Source organism: Heterodontus francisci, chromosome 34 (assembly GCF_036365525.1).
Source record: "Heterodontus francisci isolate sHetFra1 chromosome 34, sHetFra1.hap1, whole genome shotgun sequence".
In the NCBI taxonomy this organism is placed as follows: Eukaryota; Metazoa; Chordata; class Chondrichthyes; order Heterodontiformes; family Heterodontidae; genus Heterodontus; species Heterodontus francisci.
The window spans coordinates 8,964,475-8,983,396 of NC_090404.1; the positions used below are offsets into that span (position 1 = coordinate 8,964,475).

The following is an 18,922-nucleotide window of genomic DNA, read 5'->3' on the forward strand; positions in this document are numbered from 1 at the left end:
CTAAAACCTTTGTAAGTAAGAATGAGTGACACAGAGAAACATATATCTTTATTATTCCCCTCTGGAAGAAGCTCTTGTCCAAGGATTCCTTTTGCCAAAACACACTCTCTCTGCATCGACATGTTGCAGTTTCTAAAAGATCTGGAGAGAGAGAGAAATAAAACCTTAATGAAAACAAAGTAAAGACTTATTTAAATAAAAGACATAGCAAGATCCCAGGACTCCTTTTCTCTCTGTCACTCACTGACACGAGCAATCTCAGCAACACCATTCATATATTGCCTGCTTTAAACAGGGAACAGATTTGAATTGCGAGAGGAGCTATTAGTTGCTGAGATCTTGCTCATTGTCATGTTAATCCAGGTACCATGGCTGCTTTGAGCAGAGACATTCCAGGGAGCTTCTTTTTGATGATCTGTGATCTTATCTCGACAAGGTCATTGTTGAGAACATTTGCTGCATCTTTCAGCTAATCAACAGGAGGACAGTGACATGACCAGGCCCCAGTCTGTCCAGAAGCTGACAAACTCTCTTTAAAACTGCCATTAAGATGCTCATTGCATATCATATCAGAAATGACTTCATAACTTCAGGGCTGCAGAGGCAACTTATCAGCAGAAACAGACTAACAAGCAGAAAATAACGGGGCAGCTGCAGGCTGCTTAATAGTAGCCTATTGTACAACAATCAGCCTAACGGTTCACAAGGAGATAAGGGGATGGGAAACTGGAGTAAGAAGTTAAAACAAATTGACAAGGCAGTACCCCAATCAGGCCCCGACACCAAGAAACTGCAGAAGTTTGTAGACCAATTGGGAACAAAGAGTAGGTGTTACTGATTTGTATGAATAACTATAATAAGGCTTGATTTGGCATGAACAGTTAGTTCGGGGGGGGGGGTGTGGTTAGTTCAGGGTTAGTTCAGTGTGTGTGTTGCTTTTAGTTTTAGTTCAGTTCATTGCTAAGTTTTCTGAAGATGTAACAATTAAGTACTGCAATAACATTTCTTAAAGCTACAGTCAGACTTTGTTTCTCTTTGTGCAAATAATGGGATCCAACAGGCAGGAATATTTTTAAACGAAATAGCACTGCAAGAGCCCAGGGTCCCTCTCTCAGTTACACAGACAATCACTCAGCAACATCCAAATACAAGTCACATTTAAAACCAGGGGCTTAAAAGATTAAAATTGTCACCTACACCCTATGTGTGTATCTATTCGTTTCTTTATCTCTGTGTCTCTTCTTTCTCTCTCTGTTCCTGTCTCTCCCTAACTCTATTCTCCTAAATGTCTATCTGGGTTGCATCTCCGTCCCTCTTTCTCATCCTCTCTGCCCCTCTCTCCATCCATATCACTCTCTTTCTCTCTATCTCAGATGTTTTCTTAATTGAAATGTGTTGTCAAATATTTCTGTCTAAGCATTTTTTTAAATGACATCAGATTGCTGGGTGTGGCATGTTTTTATGTATTAAACAATTTAAATAGAGAAACAGTGAGAGAGAAAGCGCCTGTTCTGTCATTCTGATCTACCCCACACTTTCCTCATATTCCTTGATTTCCCGTGTATCCAAAAATCGATCCCTGGCTGTCTTCAATGTACTCAGAGACGTAGCATCCACAGACCTCTGGGGTAGGGAATTTCAATCCTGAGTGAAAAAAGTTGCTCCTCATCTCAGTACTCAACTATCGAGAGGGCCCATTCACTTGGGTTTCTGTAAGAGTAGTTTGTTAATTTCATCTCAATTTGATGAGAAAACCAGCATTCGCTAGTCCCAATCAGTAGTTTGAATGGCGCTGCTGTTACCCAGCACCTCCCACGGAATTTTGGGGTTGGCACAGTGGCGCAGTGGTTAGCACCGCAGCCTCACAGCTCCAGCAACCCGGGTTCAATTCTGGGTACTGCCTGTGCGGAGTTTGCAAGTTCTCCCTTTTCGCCGGGTGCTCCAGTTTCCTCCCACAGCCAAAGACTTGCAAGTGATAGGTAAATTGGCCATTGTAAAATTGCCCCTAGTGTAGGTAGGTGGTAGGGAATATGGGATTACTGTAGGGTGAGTATGAATGGTTGGTTCTTGGTCGGCACAAGCTCTGTGGGCCGAAAGGCCTGTTGCAGTGCTGTATCTCTAAATAAAATAAGTTGAATGTGCCCGATTCACGGTGCAGGAGGACAGTGCACAGGCACAGTAGTGGACTGTATCTGGAGCATGTGCAATGTCACTTTGATCTGAGTTGTGAGTACTGGATGACAGTTTTGCAGCGGGTGAGAGTCGACGGGACGCAGTGGAGGAATGGAGCCGGCGGGTGGGCGGGGAGGCTTCAGCAAAACCTGGTATAGGCCGCAAGCCCCGAATAGAAACCTCCAGGCCCCACGTTTGCAGCTCTGGGCGTTTTCCCTGGAACAGGCCCCAGGTTAACGGTCACCTTGGTTGAGAGGGGAGCAGAGCGCATGCACGGCCATCTTGGTGACGACACAGAAAGTGGGCGGGGCTTCAGGGTTCCAGTGATCAGGAGAGAAAATCATTGACTTGATTTGATTTGACTCTCACTCTGCACACAGGGGCTGGAGAACTGAACCCAGTCTGAGTAGAGGAGGGAGAAAACTGGCAGTGGAGGAACGAAATGGTGCGGATGGTGCTCTGCCTTTGGATTTCAGCACAGGGAGGAGAGAGAGTGTGTGGGACGGGGATTTACAGCTTTGGGGGAACAGTAGAGGGAAAAATGTTCCATAGAAACTAGAATTGTCTGTTCTGAATTTCTATCCTGTACTGACAGTGATGATTTTTATAATCTCCCTTTCACAGGGTATTAGAAGGGGAGGATTTCTGGGCAAACATCACGTCAGGATCTGACAGAGTCACTTGATTCATCAGGATCTGAATATCTTTGGCCTTTGAAGGAGAAAGTTTGTGGGAAAAGCTTTCAAACATCAGTGTGACTGGAAACGCACTGAGACAGACACACCTGAGTGTTGCAGTGCACTGACTGAAAAAACATCGCACCATTCACAGCGGGGAGAAACTGTACATGTGTTCTCTGTGTGGCCGAGGTTTCAACTGATCATCCAACCTGGAGAGACACAAGGACACTCGCACAACGGAGAAACCGTGGAAATGTGTGGACGGGGGGAAGGGATTCAGTTGACCGTCTGAATTGGAAACTCATCAGTGCAGTCACACTGGGGAGAGGCCGTTCACCTGCTCCGTGTGTGAGAAGGGATTCACTGAATCATTCCAGCTTGTGACACACCAGCGTGTTCACACTGGGGAGAGACCGTTCACCTGCTCAGTGTGTGAGAAGGGGTTTAATCAATCAACCAACCTTCTGACACACCAGTGAATCCACATCGGGGAGAGGCCGTTCACCTGCTCTGTACGTGGGAAGGGATTTACTCAGTCATCTCACCTGCTGAGACACCAGCGAGTTCACAAGTGACTGCAGGGGTTGGATTTCTACTGTTATTGCTGCTATTAACACTTCCAGGACTAAAACTGTTTATTTTGACAGGTGGGGTTTGTTTCTACTGATAATAACCCCTATTATGGATATATGTCAAATAAATCTTGATTTCCTCATGGGAACGTAGACTAATTGATCAGCCAGGATCTAATTGAATGGTGCAGCAGGCTCGATGGGCTGAATGTCCCACTCCTGTTCCAATGTACTTTCTCCTCAGACTTCACCTACTCTCCAACTCTGCTCAAGTGCTGGTTTCCTGTTGCACTGCCTTCTCCCCAGTTCTCCCATGACTTTCCATTCATCAGCTGTGTTTGAGTCCAAGTTTATTCGGGACATTGGAACAGGAGTCGTCCATTTAGTCCCTCGAGCCTGTTCTGCCGTTCAATGAGGTCATGGCTGATCTGCAACCTAACTCCGTGTACCCAGATATTATTTTAATACCAGCTTCCCCAGTCTGTTATAATGTGATTTTAAAAACAATTGTCATCTACATTGCACCTTTAAGGTAGGAAAGTGTCCCAAGGTGCATCTCAGAAGCTTAAACTGACAAATCAGGCAAAAATTGACACTGAACTAAAGAAGGGGATATTAGGAGGGCTGACTAAAAGCTTGGTCAAAGACAGAGGTTTTTAGGAGGGTCTTAAAGGAGGAGAGATGTGGACTGGCAGAGAGGTATAAGGAGGGAATTCCAGAGCTTAGGGTCGATGACTGAAGGCACAGCCAATGGGACAGAGAGAGTGAGGGATGTGTAAGAGGCCAGAGTTGGAGGAATGCAGACTTTTCTGAGGGTTGGACAGCTGGAGGAGGTTACAGATGTAGGGAAGGGTGAGGTCTTGATGGGATTTGAACCCCAGATGAGAATTTTAAAATGGAGGCACTGGTGAACCTGGAGCCACTGTAGGTCAGTGTGCACAGTAGTGATGGATGAGTGGGACTTTGTGATGGTTGGGGTAAAAGACAGCAGAGTTTGGATGAGCTCAAGTTTAAGCAGGGTGGAGGTCACTCTTGGGAGACTCCAAAGGTAATGGGGTGAGAAGCCATTGCTAGAGAATCTTTGGCTATGATTGGTAGGTTGAGTATAGCAAAGGTCCCAACTTGGTGTAAAAATCTTGTTTCATCATTAGCTTGTAGTCCAATTATTTGTAATACTCCAGTAATCGAATTATATTATTCGATTAACCTAATATATTCTTCTTAGTTGTAATCAATGACGGACACTGTTCCCATGTGACTGCATCTTTATCTGTGAAGATGTAGCTGCATTCTTATCTGACAGGTGAAACATACCACATGCCCTAGGCCTACATGTAAAACTACAGTTTGTGGTTTAATCACAGAGTTATTGCTGTGAAGACAGTCAAGATTGAATAGTCCAGTGTCTGGAGCTGTGTCCGGACACAAACTCCCTAACCATTAAAACTTATCAGCTATACGTGATACATAAAATAACTGTCAGAGCCTTCGGCCTTGAGTTCTGTGTTTTAAATTAGTTACTTCTTTTAATAAAGCATTAACTTGTTAATTGCACAGTAATGCCTTAAAAAGAAACAGTCACTTTCTTTTGAATTATAGAATTATAGATGTTCTATGTATCACTTTGGTTCTGTAAGCTTAATAATTAAGTTCTGTAATTAGTTGTGTAGTTATGTAGACTTTTTCCTTTTGCTTTTGTTACTTATAAGCCTGTATTGAGTGTATCCTGCTGTATTTCATAAGTGCATCTTGCTCCCTCATCTTTACGCATGGATTGTCTTTATATGCTGGTTTCAAACATGTTATGTGTAGATTGTATGTATGAAATAGTTTTGTAATTTCTGTATTAATCTAGGGAAGTGACCCTAGAAATAGTGGATGCATTGGTGGTCATCTTCCAAGATTCTATAGACTCTGGAACAGTTCCTACAGATTGGAGGGTAGCTAATGCTATTTAAAAAGGGAGGTAGAGAGAAAGCAGGGAATTATAGACCAGTCAACCTGACATCGGTAGTGGGGAAAATTCTAGAGTCCATTATCAAAGATTTTATACCAGAGCACTTGGAGAACAGTGGTAGAATCGGACAGAGTCAGCATGGATTTATGAAAGGGAAATCATGCTTGACAAATCAAATAGAACTCTTCGAGGATGTAACTAGTAGAGTTGATGAGGGACAGCCAGTGGATGTGGTTTATTTGGACTTTCAGAAGGCATTTGACAAAGTCCCACATAAGAGATTAGCGTGTAAAATTAAAGCGCATGGGATTGGGTGTAGTTTATTGCGATGGATAGAAAATTGATTGGTGGACAGGAAACAAAGAGTGGGGATAAATGTGTCTTTTTCCGAAGGGGAGGCAGTGACTAGTGGGGTACTGCAGGGATCGGTGCTAGGACCCCAGCTATTCACAATATACATGAATGATTTAGATGAGGGAACTAATGTAATATCTCCAAACTTGCAGATGACACAAAACTAGGTGGGACGGTGAGTTGTGAGGAGGATGCAGAGACTTCAGGGTGATTTGGACAAGTTAAGTGAGTGGGCTAATGCATGGCAGATGCAGTATAATGTGGATAAATGTGAGATTATCCACTTTGCTAGCAAAAACAGGAAGGCGGATTATTATCTGAATGGCTATAAACTGAGAGAGGGGAATATGCAGCGAGACCTGGGTGTTCTCGTACACCAATCGCTGAAGGTAAGCATGCAGGTGCAACACGCGGTAAAAAAGGCAAATGGTATGTTGGCTTTCATAGCGAGAGGATTCGAGTACAGGAGCAGGGATGTCTTGCTGCAATTATACAGGGCCTTGGTGAGGCCACGCCTGGAATATTGTGTGGAGTTTTGGTCTCCTTAACTGAGGAGGGATGTTCTTGCTATAGAGGGAGTGCAGCGAAGGTTTACCAGACTGATACCTGGGATGGCAGGGCTGACATATGATGAGAGATTGAGTTGGTTCGGTTTATATTCGCTGGACTTCAGAAGAGTGAGGGGGGATCTCATAGAAACCTATAAATTTCTAACAGGACTTGACAGGGTAGCTGCAGGAAGGATGTTCCCGATGGTGGAGGAGTCCAGAACAAGGGGTCATAGTCTAAGGATACGGGGTAAACCTTTCAGGACTGAGATGAGGAGAAATTTCTTCACCCAGAGAGTGGTGAGCCTGTGGCATTCGCTACCACAGAAAGCAGTTGAGGCTAAAACATTGAATGTTTTCAAAAAGGAGTTAGATATTGCTCTTGGGTCTAAAGGGATCAAAGGGCATGGGCGAAAGCTGGAACAGGCTACTGAGTTGGATGATCAGCCATGATCATAATTAATGGCGGAGCAGGCTCGGAGGGCCAAATGGCCTACTCCTGCTCCTATTTTCTATGTTTCTATGGCTGTGTAATGTGCCATTGTATAATGATGGGTACTGAATATCACAAGGCACCATATAATCTTATTAGAAAACCATTAAATTTAATGAAGGGACAAAAATTAAATGCTGTAATAAGGGGTACTGTTCTGCAGGTGACTGACATCTGAAGGAACCAATCAGGAAATGATATCTGCAGGTGACTGCCTCTCTAAAGAACCAATCAGAAACTGATCATGCACTGCCTGAACCAATCGGAGACTAGAAATTATGAGCATGGGCAGTGCATCAGAAAGGGTTAAAAAGACTCGTTGCCAGCAATACGGCGAAGAGTGTGATGTTGGAGACTGCATACCTGAAGTGATAGAGAGAGGGGACCACATCAAGTTGTGCCCAAGGCTGAATCAGGAGGCAAGACCCACATTGAGCCAGTGAAGTTACTGCCTAACCTTTGCTAAGTATTACTTTTGTTACTTAATAAATGTTTCCTGATATTACAACACCATATTATCTCTGATTGCCTCTTTCAAAAAGACAAATTAATATTAATTGGATAAAGACTCACAGAGTGAGAGTTAATAAGACCCAGAACTCTTACAGAAGGGACTCACTCAGTCATCCCACCTCACTGAACATCAACTTGTTCCTCAAGAAGGGTCACTGACCTGAAACGTTAACTCTGCTTCTCTCTCCACAGATGCTGTCAGACCTGCTGAGAATTTCCAGCATTTCTTGTTTTATGGAAACTTGTTCATCGTGGTCAGAGACCTTTTAAGTGTTCTGACTTAGAAGTGCTTTCAAAAAAGAGCTGCTGAAACACCAACACAGACACTAGGGAGAGGCCGATCATTTGCTCTGTGTGTGTGGGAAGGGATTCACTCAGTCATCCAACCGCTGAAACATAAGAGAGTTCACAAGTGACAGCAGAGATTGGATTCTGCTGTTATTGCTGCTGTTAATCACATCCAGAACTGAACCATGTTCATTCTGACAGTTGGGGTTGGTTTATTTTTGCTGATGCTAAACTCCAGCCCAGTTCTATGGGTGATTAATATTCTGATAACTGTCAAATGAATTGATGTTGTTTCAAACACATACTTTGCCAGGTCTTTATTTTCTCCAAAATCAGAGGAGACTAATTGGTGTCCTGTTACTGACTGTTACATTTTGGTGCCTTTTCTCCATTCTAACTCTAAATTATTTCAGTTCTCATACCTTCGGTTACTCTCACAGGCAAGTCCCAGATCCCCATACCTTCCAGAGTGCCTCAGCTAGTCTTGGGATCCAGGGAAGGTATCAGTAACACGCCCGGGATAACTAAACACAAAACCCAGTCTGTAATTCGCTTTCAGCTACTGGACTTAGTGTGTGTCCCACAGCATCTCTCTCACCTTCGATGTGTGAGTAGAGCATCATGCCTGCAAACTTGGTTTAAATTTAAATCCACTCAGGAATACAGTTAAATAAATACATTTAACAGGAACCTTTTAGGTTGATGAGACTCTCTAAAGGTGCCAATATTATAAACCCACAACCAAACCTGTAGGTAATTAGTTCAAATCATTTCATTCACATGTTTAAAATTAATGTGGGATTTATATCATGGCAATTTTTACATATCTGGATAAACCAACATTTTTGCTGCACAGAAGTCAGCCTTTTCCTAACACTCATAGTAAGGAAATGGTGATCTCACAAAAAGGGAAGATCCTGTATTTATGGGGGAGTTTAGGGAGTTAGGTAGTAAGTTAAAATAACAGGACCTCTAGGGTTGTAATCTCTGGATTACTCCCTGTGCCACATGCCAGTGAGGCTAGAAATAGGAAGATAGTGCAGCTAAACACGTGGCTGAGCAGCTGGGGTAGAAGGGAGGGTTTCAGATATCTGGACCATTGGGCTCTCTTCAGGGACAGATGGGACCTGTACAAGGACGGGTTGCATCTAAACTGGAAGGGCACTAATATCCTGGCTGCAAGATTTCCTAGCGTCACTCGGGAGGGTTTAAACTAGTGTGGCAGGGGGGTGGGAACCAGAGCAGTAGGACAGCTACTGAAGTAAATGAGGAGGACATAGTAAATAAGGCCAGTAGGACTAAGAGGAAGAGCAGGGTGTTGCTGAGCACAGCGGGACTGGTGGTCTGAAGTGCATTTGTTTCAATGCGAGAAGTATAACAGGTAAGGCAGATGAACTTAGAGCTTGGATTAGTACTTGGAAATATGATGTTGTTGCTATTACAGAGACTTGGTTGAGGGAAGGGCAGGATTGGGAGCTAAATGTTCCAGGCTTTCGAAGCTTCAGGTGGGATAGAGGGGGATGTAAAAGGGGTGGGGGAGTTGCATTACTGGTTAAGGAGAATATCACAGCTGTACTGCGGGAGGACACCTCAGAGAGGTCATGCAGCGAGGCAATATGGATGGAGCTCAGGAATAGGAAGGGTGCAGTCACGATGTTGGGGGTTTACTACAGGCCTCCCAACAGCCAGCGGGAGGTAGAGGAGCAGATATGTAGACAGATTTTGGAAAGATGTAAAGGTAACAGGGTTGTAGTGGTAGGTGATTTTAACTTCCCCAATATTGACTGGGACTCAGTTAGTGCTCGGGGCTTGGATGGGGCAGAATTTGTGAGGAGCATCCAGGAGGGTTTCTTGAAACAGTATGTAGATAGTCCAACTAGGGATGGGGCTATTCTGGACCTGGTATTGGGGAATGAGCCTGGCCAGGTGGTCGAAGTTTCACTGGGGGAGCATTTCGGGAGCAGTGACCATAATTCCATAAGTTTTAAGGTAATTGTGAATAAGGATAAGAGTAGTCCTCGGGTGAAGGTGCTAAATTGGGGGAAGGCTAATTATAACAATATTAGGCAGGAACTGAAGAATTTAGATTGGGGGCGGCTGTTTGAGGGTAAATCAACATCTGACATGTGGGAGTCTTTCAAACGTCAGCTGATTAGAATCCAGGACCAGCATGTTCCTGTGAGGAAGAAAGACAAGTTTGGCAAGTTTCGGGAAGCTTGGATAACACGGGATATTGTGAGCCTAGTCAAAAAGAAAAAGGAAGCATTTGTAAGGGCTGGAAGGCGAGGAACAGATGAAGCACTTGAGGAATATAAAGACAGTAGGAAGAAACTTAAGCAAGGAGTTAGGAGGGTGAAAAGGGGTCATGAAAAGTCATTGGCAAACAGGATTAAGGAAAATCCCAAGGCTTTTTATACATATATAAAGAGCAAGAGGGTAACCAGGGAAAGGGTTGGCCCACTCAAGGACAGAGATGGGAATCTATGCGTGGAGCCAGAAGCAATGGGCAAGGTGCTAAATGAGTACTTTGCATCAGTATTCACCAAGGAGAAGGACTTGGTGGATGATGAGCCTAGGGAAGGGAGTGCAGATAGTCTCAGTCATCTCATTATCAAAAAGGAGGTGTTGGGTGTCTTGCAAAGCATTAAGGTAGATAAGTCCCCAGGGCCTGATGGGATCTACCCTAGAATACTGAGGGAGGCAAGGGAAGAAATTGCTGGGGCATTGACAGAAATCTTTGCATCCTCATTGGCTACAGGTGAGGTCCCAGAGGACTGGAGAATAGCCAATGTTGTTCCTTTGTTTAAGAAGAGTGGTAAGGATAATGCAGGAAATTATAGGCCGGTGAGCCTTACGTCAGTGGGAGGGAAATTATTAGAGAGGATACTTTGGGACAGGATTTACTCCCACTTGGAAACAAACAAACTTATTAGCGAGAGACAGCTTGGTTTTGTGAAGTGGGGGTCGTGTCTCACTGTCTTGATCGAGTTTTTTGAGGAAGTGACGAAGATGATTGATGAGGGAAGGGCGGTGGATGTTGTCTATATAGACTTTAGTAAAGCCTTTGACAAGGTCCCGCATGGTAGACTGGTGCAAAAAGTGAAGTCACACGGGATCAGAAGTGAGCTGGTTTTTCTGAATGGAGGGATGTGACTAGTGGGATTCCGCAGGGATCAGTGCTGGGACCTTTGCTGTTTGTAGTATATATAAATGATTTGGAGGAAAATGTAGCTGGTCTGATTAGTAAGTTTGCAGACGACACAAAGGTTGGTGGAGTTGCGGATAATGATGAGGATTGTCAGAGGATACAGCAGGATATAGATCGGTTGGAAACTTGGGCGGAGAAATGGCAGATGGAGTTTAATCCGGACAAATGTGAGGTAATGCATTTTGGAAGGTCTAATGCAGGTGGGAGGGATACAGTAAATGGCAGAACCCTTAGGAGTATTGACAGGCAGAGAGATCTGGGCGTACAGGTCCACAGGTCACTGAAAGTGGCAATGCAGGTGGATAAGGTAGTCAAGAAGGCATATGGCATGCTTGCCTTCATCTGACGGGGCAAAGAGTATAAAAATTGGCAAGTCATGTTGCAGCTGTACAGAGCCTTAGTAAGGCCACACTTAGAATATTGCGTGCAATTCTGGTTGCCACACTACCAGAAGGACGTGGAGGCTTTGGAGAGGGTACAGAGGAGGTTTACCAGGATGTTGCCTGGTCTGGAGGGCATTAGCTCTGAGGAGAGGTTGGAAAAACTCGGATTGTTTTCACTGGAACGACAGAGGTGGAGGGGCGACATGATAGAGGTTTACAAAGTTATGAGCGGCATGGACAGAGTGGATAGTCAGAAGCTTTTTCCCTGGGTGGAAGAGTCAGTTACTAGGGGACATAGGTTTAAGGAACGGGCAAAGTTTAGAGGGGATGTGCGAGGCAAGTTTTTTTTACACAGAGGGTGGTGAGTGCCTGGAACTTGCTGCCAGGGGAGGTGGTGGAAGCAGATACGATAGCAACGTTTAACAGACATCTTGACAAATATATGAATAGGAAGGGAATGGAGGGATATGGGCTCCGGAAGTGCAGAAGGTGTTAGTTTCGGCAGGCATCAAGATCGGTGCAGGCTTGGAGGGCCGAATGGCCTGTTCCTGTGCTGTACTGTTCTTTGATATATTAATATTGGAGGCAGTTCATAAAAGGTTCACTGGGCTGATTCCAGGGATGAAGGTGCTGTCTTATCAAGAACGGCTGAACAGGCTAGGCCTTTATTCATTGGAGTTTAGAAGAATGAGAGGTGATCTTATTGAAACAGATAATATTTTAACGAGGCTTTACAGGGTAGATGTTGAGGTGTTTCCACTGGTGGGGGAATCTCGAACTCTTGGACATAGTTACAGAATAAAGGGGCACACATTTAAAACTGAGATACGAAGGAATTTCTTCTCTCAGAGGGTGGTGATTCTCTGGAATTCTCTACCTCAGAGTTGTGGAGGCTCAATCACTAATTGTATTTAAGGAGGAGGTAGATAATTTTTGAAATCTCGGGGATTCGAGGGTTATGCGGAGCAGGCCCGAAAGAGGAGTTGAGGCCTGGGACAGATCAGCCATGATCTTATTAGGCTAGAGGGGCTGAATGCCCTACTCCTGTTCCTATTTCTTATGTTCAGTGGGGCTTTATGTCAGTACCTGACACACCAGGATGAGTCCAATTTCCTTCCACTCTGGTTAATGTTGTTTTTATCAATTGTGTCTGTATGTTGTCACAGCCCTGGCTCATCTTGGTGTTGTTTTAACCTTGCAGTAGCAGTTACTGTGTCTGAAGTGGAGAATCAATGGCAGTGTAATAGACAGAGAGTGCAGGATAATGTGAGAGAGACAGAGAGTGACAGACTGATAGTGATAGACAGAGTGAATGTCAAAACTTGACATGGATATATTTTTGTTGGGTATGGTTACTGAAGGATATGGAACCAAACCGGGTAAACACAGTTGAGATACATATCAGTCATGAGGTGACTGAATGGTGAACAGGCTAGAGGGGCTGAATGGCCTCCTCCTGCTCTTGTGATTCTCTATTTTACAAGATCACCAAGACTGAATCCCTGAGACTCTTCTCAATACTGGGGCCTTCAATTCCTGACAGTTATGGAACAAGGTGTTATGATGGCTGTGGAGATCACCAAAACAAAAGAATCGAATTTACCGGGAGGCCCCAATAGAAAAAGCAAATGGACAAGTTTTCATTTCTATAAATTTTATCAAACCAAAAGCAACATAAATGAAACATGAACTAACACGTAAATCACGATATATATGCTGAAAAATTACACATTAATTATCAGCTACAACAGCGATAGATCTCTCAGATTTACTCGGCAGGCCGCTCAGCGAAGGTGGCACCGAATACTCAAAGTTCCTCATGAACTTCTGCAGGTGGATTTCCAACTCCTGTCCTCCAAGATGCAAACACAGATGTATTGCCTCCTCGTCGATAGCGAGCGTTGCAGTCTTCCCTGTAACATTTCAGTCTGGTCACCTCTCAATGTCCTTGGTCCTGCTCATAATAGTTTTAATGTGTGGTTCCACCCATAACTCTTTAAGTCACTGAAAACATTTGTGAAGTACCAGCTCCCAGAAACAAGCCTTCCTTTTTTGCAGCCTGTCTTTTGAAAAACCAACAGCTTGTCTGGAAGAACAACAGCCTGCAGCTTGCTTCCATACTGCTGACCTGGGAACTGACCATTGAATAGCTCTATTCACATGACTCTTTCATTTAACCTGGTTCTGACTTCCCAGAACTCTGAAGCTTTCAGTTTCATTTTCCAGTAAATGACTGTCTCAAAAAAAATTACAAGCTTTGATACCAAAGTCCTTGCACCTAACAGTACATTCAACAAGTCAACTGTTCAGATCTAGCAATGCAAAACTGGGCATCCATGAGGCGCTGTGGGCCATCAGCAGCAGCAGTATTGTATTCAACTACAATCTGTAACCTCATGGCCTGGCAAATACCCCACTCTACCATTACCATCAAGCCAGCAGACCAACCCTGGTTCAATGAAGAGTGCAGGAGGGCATGCCAGGAGCAGCACCAGGCATACTGCAAAATGAGGTGTCAACCTGGTGAAGCTACAACCCAGGACTACTTGCATGCCAAACTGCATAAGCAGCATGCAATAGACAGAGCTAAGCGATCCCATAACCAATGGATCAGATCTAAGCTCTGCAGTTCTGCCACATCCAGTCGTGAATGGTGGTGGACAATTAAACAACTAACTGGAGGAGGTGGCTCCACAAATATCCCCATCCTCAATGATGAGGGAGCCCAGCACATCAGTGCGAAAGATAAGGCTGAAGCATTTGCAACAATCTTCAGCCAGAAGTGCCGAGTTGATGATCCGTCTCGGCCTCCTCCTGAAGTCCCCAGCATTACAGATGCCAGACTTCAGCCAATTCGATTCACTCCGCGTGGTATCAAGAAACGACTGAAGGCACTGGATACTGCAAAGGCTATGGGGCCTGACAATATTCCGGCAATAGTGCTGAAGACCTGTGCTCCAGAACTTGCCAAGCCCCTAGCCAAGCTGTTCCAGTACAGCTACAACACTGGCATCTACCCTGCAATGTGGAAAATTGCCCAGGTATGGCCTGTACACAAAAAGCAGGACAAGTCCAACCCGGCCAATTACCACCCCATCAGTCTACTCTCAATCATCAGCAAAGTGATGGAAGGTGACATCAACAGTGCTATCAAGCAGTACTTGCTCAGCAATAACCTGCTCAGTGATGCCCAGTTTGGGTTCCGCCAGGGCCACTAAGTTCCTGACCTCATTACAGCCTTGGTTCAAACATGGACAAAAGAGCTGAACTCAAGAGGTGAGGTGAGAGTGACTGCCCTTGACATCAAGGCAGCATTTGACTGAGTATGGCATCAAGGAGCCCTAGCAAAACTGGAGTCAATGGGAATCAGGGGGAAAACACTCTGCTGGTTGGAGTCATACCTAGCGCAAAGGAAGATGGCTGTGTTTGTTGGAGCTCAATCTCCAGGAGCTCCAGGACATCACTGCAGGAGTTCCTCAGGGTAGTATCCTAGGCCCAACCATCTTCAGCTGCTTCATCAATGACCTTCCTTCAATCATAAGGTCAGAAGTGGGGATGTTGGCTGATGATTGCATAATGTTCAGCACCATTCGCGACTCCTCAGATACTGAAGCAGTCCGTGTAGAAATGCAGCAAGACCTGGACAATATCCAGGCTTGGGCTGATAAGTGGCAAGTAACATTTGCGCCACACAAGTGGCAGACAATGACCATCTCCAACGAGAGAATCTAACCATCTCCCCTTGACATTCAATGGCATTACCATCGCTGAATCCCCCACTATCAACATCCTAGGGCTACCATTGACCAGAAACTGAACTGGAGTAGCCATATAAATACCATGGCTACAAGAGCAGGTCAAAGGCTAGGAATCCTGCAGCAAGTAACTCACCTCCTGACTCCCCAAAGCCTGTCCACCATCTACAAGGCACAAGTCAGGAATGTGATGGAATACTCTCCACTTGCCTGGATGGGTGCAGCTCCAACAACACTCAAGAAGCTCAACACCATCCAGAACAAAGCAGCCCGCTTGATTGGCACACCATCCACAAACATACATTCTCTCCACCACCGACGCACAGTGGCAGCAGTGTGTACCATCTACAAGATGCACTGCAGCAATGCACCAAGGCTCCTCAGACAGCACCTTCCAAACCCACGATCCCTATCACCTCAAAGGACAAGAGCAGCAAATGCATGGGAACATCACCACCTGCAAGTTCCTGTCCAAGTCACACACCATCCTGACTTGGAACTATATCGCCGTTCCTTCACTGTCGCTCGGTCAAAATCCGGGAACTCCCTTCCTAACAGCACTGTGAGTGTACCTACCTCACATGGACTGCAGCGGTTCAAGAAGGCAGCTCACCACTTTCTCAATGGCAATTAGGGATGGGCAATAAATGCTGGCCTGGCCAGCGACGCCCACATCCCATGAATGAATAAATAAAAGATAAAAGTCTGCACACAAGGGTATTCAGGGTGATCTAGACAGTACAACAACCTCCCCTTCATAGATAATGATCCCGACTGCACAATGATGGTGAGTCCAGGGAGATTGATGGGTGGATACATTATGTGTTGTCAATCCTACCCTCAATAAACAAACCGGCCCCAGAAGTGAAATATGAAACATGAAATTTATTTTGGATCAAATCAGATCTGGGATTGTCTTTCTCACACATGGATGCCAAGGTGGCCCATGTTACCTGGACTGGTGGAGCTGGACAAGGCCTGACCCAGCACCGACAGGACAGTCCCACTGCGAGGTGATATAAAGCCGAATTAACACTCACGTGTATCATTTTCATTGTTTAATTAATTTTACAATGAGACTCAGTGGATATTTCCTGTCGGTTTATCTTTCAGCTGAAAGGAAGATAAACGTTTTCACATCACCAATCACATCAATGTTCATTATATCGGACAGTCCTGGAAAACATTCCTGCAAATTCCTTTAACAGGACACTGATGAGCTTTACATTCAGAAATGTAAATGTACAAGGACTTTATAGTGTCATTGAAGTGTGGGGTCTGTGATTACTAATCCATTTGAAAAGGGGTCCTTCAAACAAAAATCTTTGAGAATCACTGCTGTCGATTCGATGTAACTCCATGTACTCGCTGTATTTCTCTGTAACTCTATCTTACTATGCCTCCGACTCCTGAGGTAGCTGGAAAAGCTTTTACTATTACCACAATTGTGCACCATCTCTTAGCTGTTAGGAAGGCAGTTCCAGGATTTTGACCTGGTGACAGTGAAGGAACAGCGATACAGTTCCAAGTCAGGATGGTGTGTGGTTTGGAGGGGAACATGCATGTGGCGGTGTTCCCATGCATCTGCTGTCCTTGTCCTTCTAGGTGGTAAAGGTCGCAGGTTTGGAAGGTGCTGTCAAAGGAGCCTTGGTGCGTTGCTGTAGATGGTACACACTGCTGCCACTATGCATCGGTGGTGGAGGGAGTAAATGTTTGTAGATGGGTTTCCAATCAAGTGGGCTGCTTTGTCCTGGATGGTGTCGAGCTACTTGAGTGTTGTTGGAGCTGCACCCATCCAAGCAAGTGGAGAGTATTCCATCACACTCCTGACTTGTGCCTTGTAGATGGTGGACAGGCTTTGGGGAGTCAGGACATACCTAGGCAATTCCCGCATTACCAGGTAGATGCCTGCGTTGTAGCTGTACTGGAACAGCTTGGCTAGGGGTGTGGCAAATTCTGGAGCACAAGGTTTCTTTATTACCAACCATAAAACCAATTGTCTTATGTTATCACCTGAAAACTTCTTAACCAGAGCCCGCACATTTAAGTCTGAATCATTGATATATAACCACAAAAGTAAGTGGCCTAGTGCTGAGCCCTGTGGAAACCCAAATGTAAAAAAGGCTTCCAATCAGGATTCAATTCTAGATGTAATTAACAGCAGCAACAACAGCAGAATCCAAACCCTGCAGTCACTCGTGAACTCGCTGGTGTCTCAGCAGATTGGATGATTGATTAAATCCCTTTCCACAAATGGAGCAGGTGAACGGCCTCTCCCCAGTGTGAATTCTCCGGTGTGTCAGAAGGTGAGATGACTGAGTGAATTCCTTCCCACAAACGGAGCAGGTGAATGGCTTCTCTCCTGTGTGAATTCGCTGGTGTCTCAAAAGGTTGGATGCTTCAGTGAATCCCTTCCCACACACGGTGCAGGTGAACGGCCTCTCTCCAGAGTGAACTCGCTGGTGTGTCAGCAGGTGGGAGGACCAAATGAATCCCTTCTCACACACTGAGCAGGTGAACAGGCTCTCCCCGGTGTGAACGCGCTGGTGAATCAGCAGGAGGGATGAATTAATGAATCCCTTCTCACACACTGAGCAGGTGAACGGCCTCTCCCCAGTGTGAATTCTCCGGTGTATCAGAAGGTGAGATGACTGAGTGAATTCCTTCCCACAAACGGAGCAGGTGAATGGTTTCTCCCCAGTGTGAATTCGCTGGTGTCTCAAAAGGTTGGATGCTTCAGTGAATCCTTTCCCACACTCGGAGCAGGTGAACGGCTTCTCCCCAGTGTGAACTCGCTGGTGTGTCAGCAGGTGATATGACCGGGTGAATCCCTTCCCACACACAGAGCAGGTGAACAGTCTCTCCCCAGTGTGAACTCGCTGGTGTGTCAGCAGGTGATATGACCGGGTGAATCCCTTCCCACACACTGAGCAGGTAAATGGCCTCTCCCCAGTGTGACTGCGTCGATGAGTTTCCAGCAGTGATGGGCAACTGAATCCCTTCCCACAGTCCCTACATTTCCACGGTTTCTCCGTGGTGTGAGCGTCCTTGTGTCTCTCCAGGTTGGATTATCAGTTGAAGCCTTGTCCACACACAGAACACGTGTACAGTTTCTCCCGGCTGTGAAGGTGCAATGTTTTTTCAGGCTATGTAACTGGTTAAAGCTCGTTCCACAGTCAGTACACTGGAACACACTCACTCGGGTGTTTGTGTCTCGGTGCTTTTCCAGTCACACTGATGTTTGAAATCTTTTCCCACAGACAGAACAAACAAACATTTCTCCTTCCACATTCAAATCCTGAGGTGTTCTTTGGTTTGAGTTAGAGTCTGCATATCCTCCCCTTCTAATCCCCTGTAAAAGGAGTTTACAAAAGTCATCATTGTCAATACAAGATAGAAATTCAGAACAGGCAATTCTAATTTCCATGGAACATTTATTTCCTCTCTTGTTCCCCCAAAGCTGTAAATCCCCATCCCACACACTTTCCCTTCTCCCTGTGTTGAAATCCAAACCATCACACCATACTGGGGAGGTGGTGGCATAGTGGTATTGTCACTGGACTAATAACCTAGGGTATTGCTCTGGGGACATGGGCTCAAATCCCACTACAGCAGAAGGTGGAATTTGTTTTCAATTAATAAATCTGGAATTAAACAGCGAGTCTAATGGTGTCAAATTGTCATAAAAACCCATCTGGTTCACACATTCCCTTTAAGGGAAATCTGCCATCCTTACCTGGTCTGGCCTACACATGACTCCAGACCCACAGCAATGTGGTTGACTCTGAAATGGTCAAACCAGCCACTCAGTTGTGTCAAACCACTACAAAATCAATAAGGAATTAAACCAGACGGACGACCCGGCATTGACCTAGGCACCGGAAACAACAATGGCAAACCAAGCCCTGTTGACCCTGCAAAATCCTCCTTACTAACATCTGGGGCCTTCTGCCAAAGTTGGGAGAGCTGTCCCACAGACTAGTCAAGCAGCAGCCTGAC

At 45.2% G+C, this 18,922-nt stretch overlaps 1 protein-coding gene and 1 pseudogene across 1 annotated transcript in view; both read right to left on the reverse strand.

The window, feature by feature from the left end:
* LOC137348587 (zinc finger protein 721-like) overlaps nucleotides 1-18,922 on the reverse strand; it is a 140,006-nt pseudogene that overhangs the window by 119,850 nt on the left and 1,234 nt on the right.
* LOC137348589 (zinc finger protein 850-like) overlaps nucleotides 17,974-18,922 on the reverse strand; it is a gene marked incomplete at its 5' end in the record, with an annotated part of 47,847 nt that continues 46,898 nt past the window's right edge. The window contains one exon of the mRNA XM_068013874.1: nucleotides 17,974-18,275. The remainder of the gene's footprint in view (nucleotides 18,276-18,922) is intronic.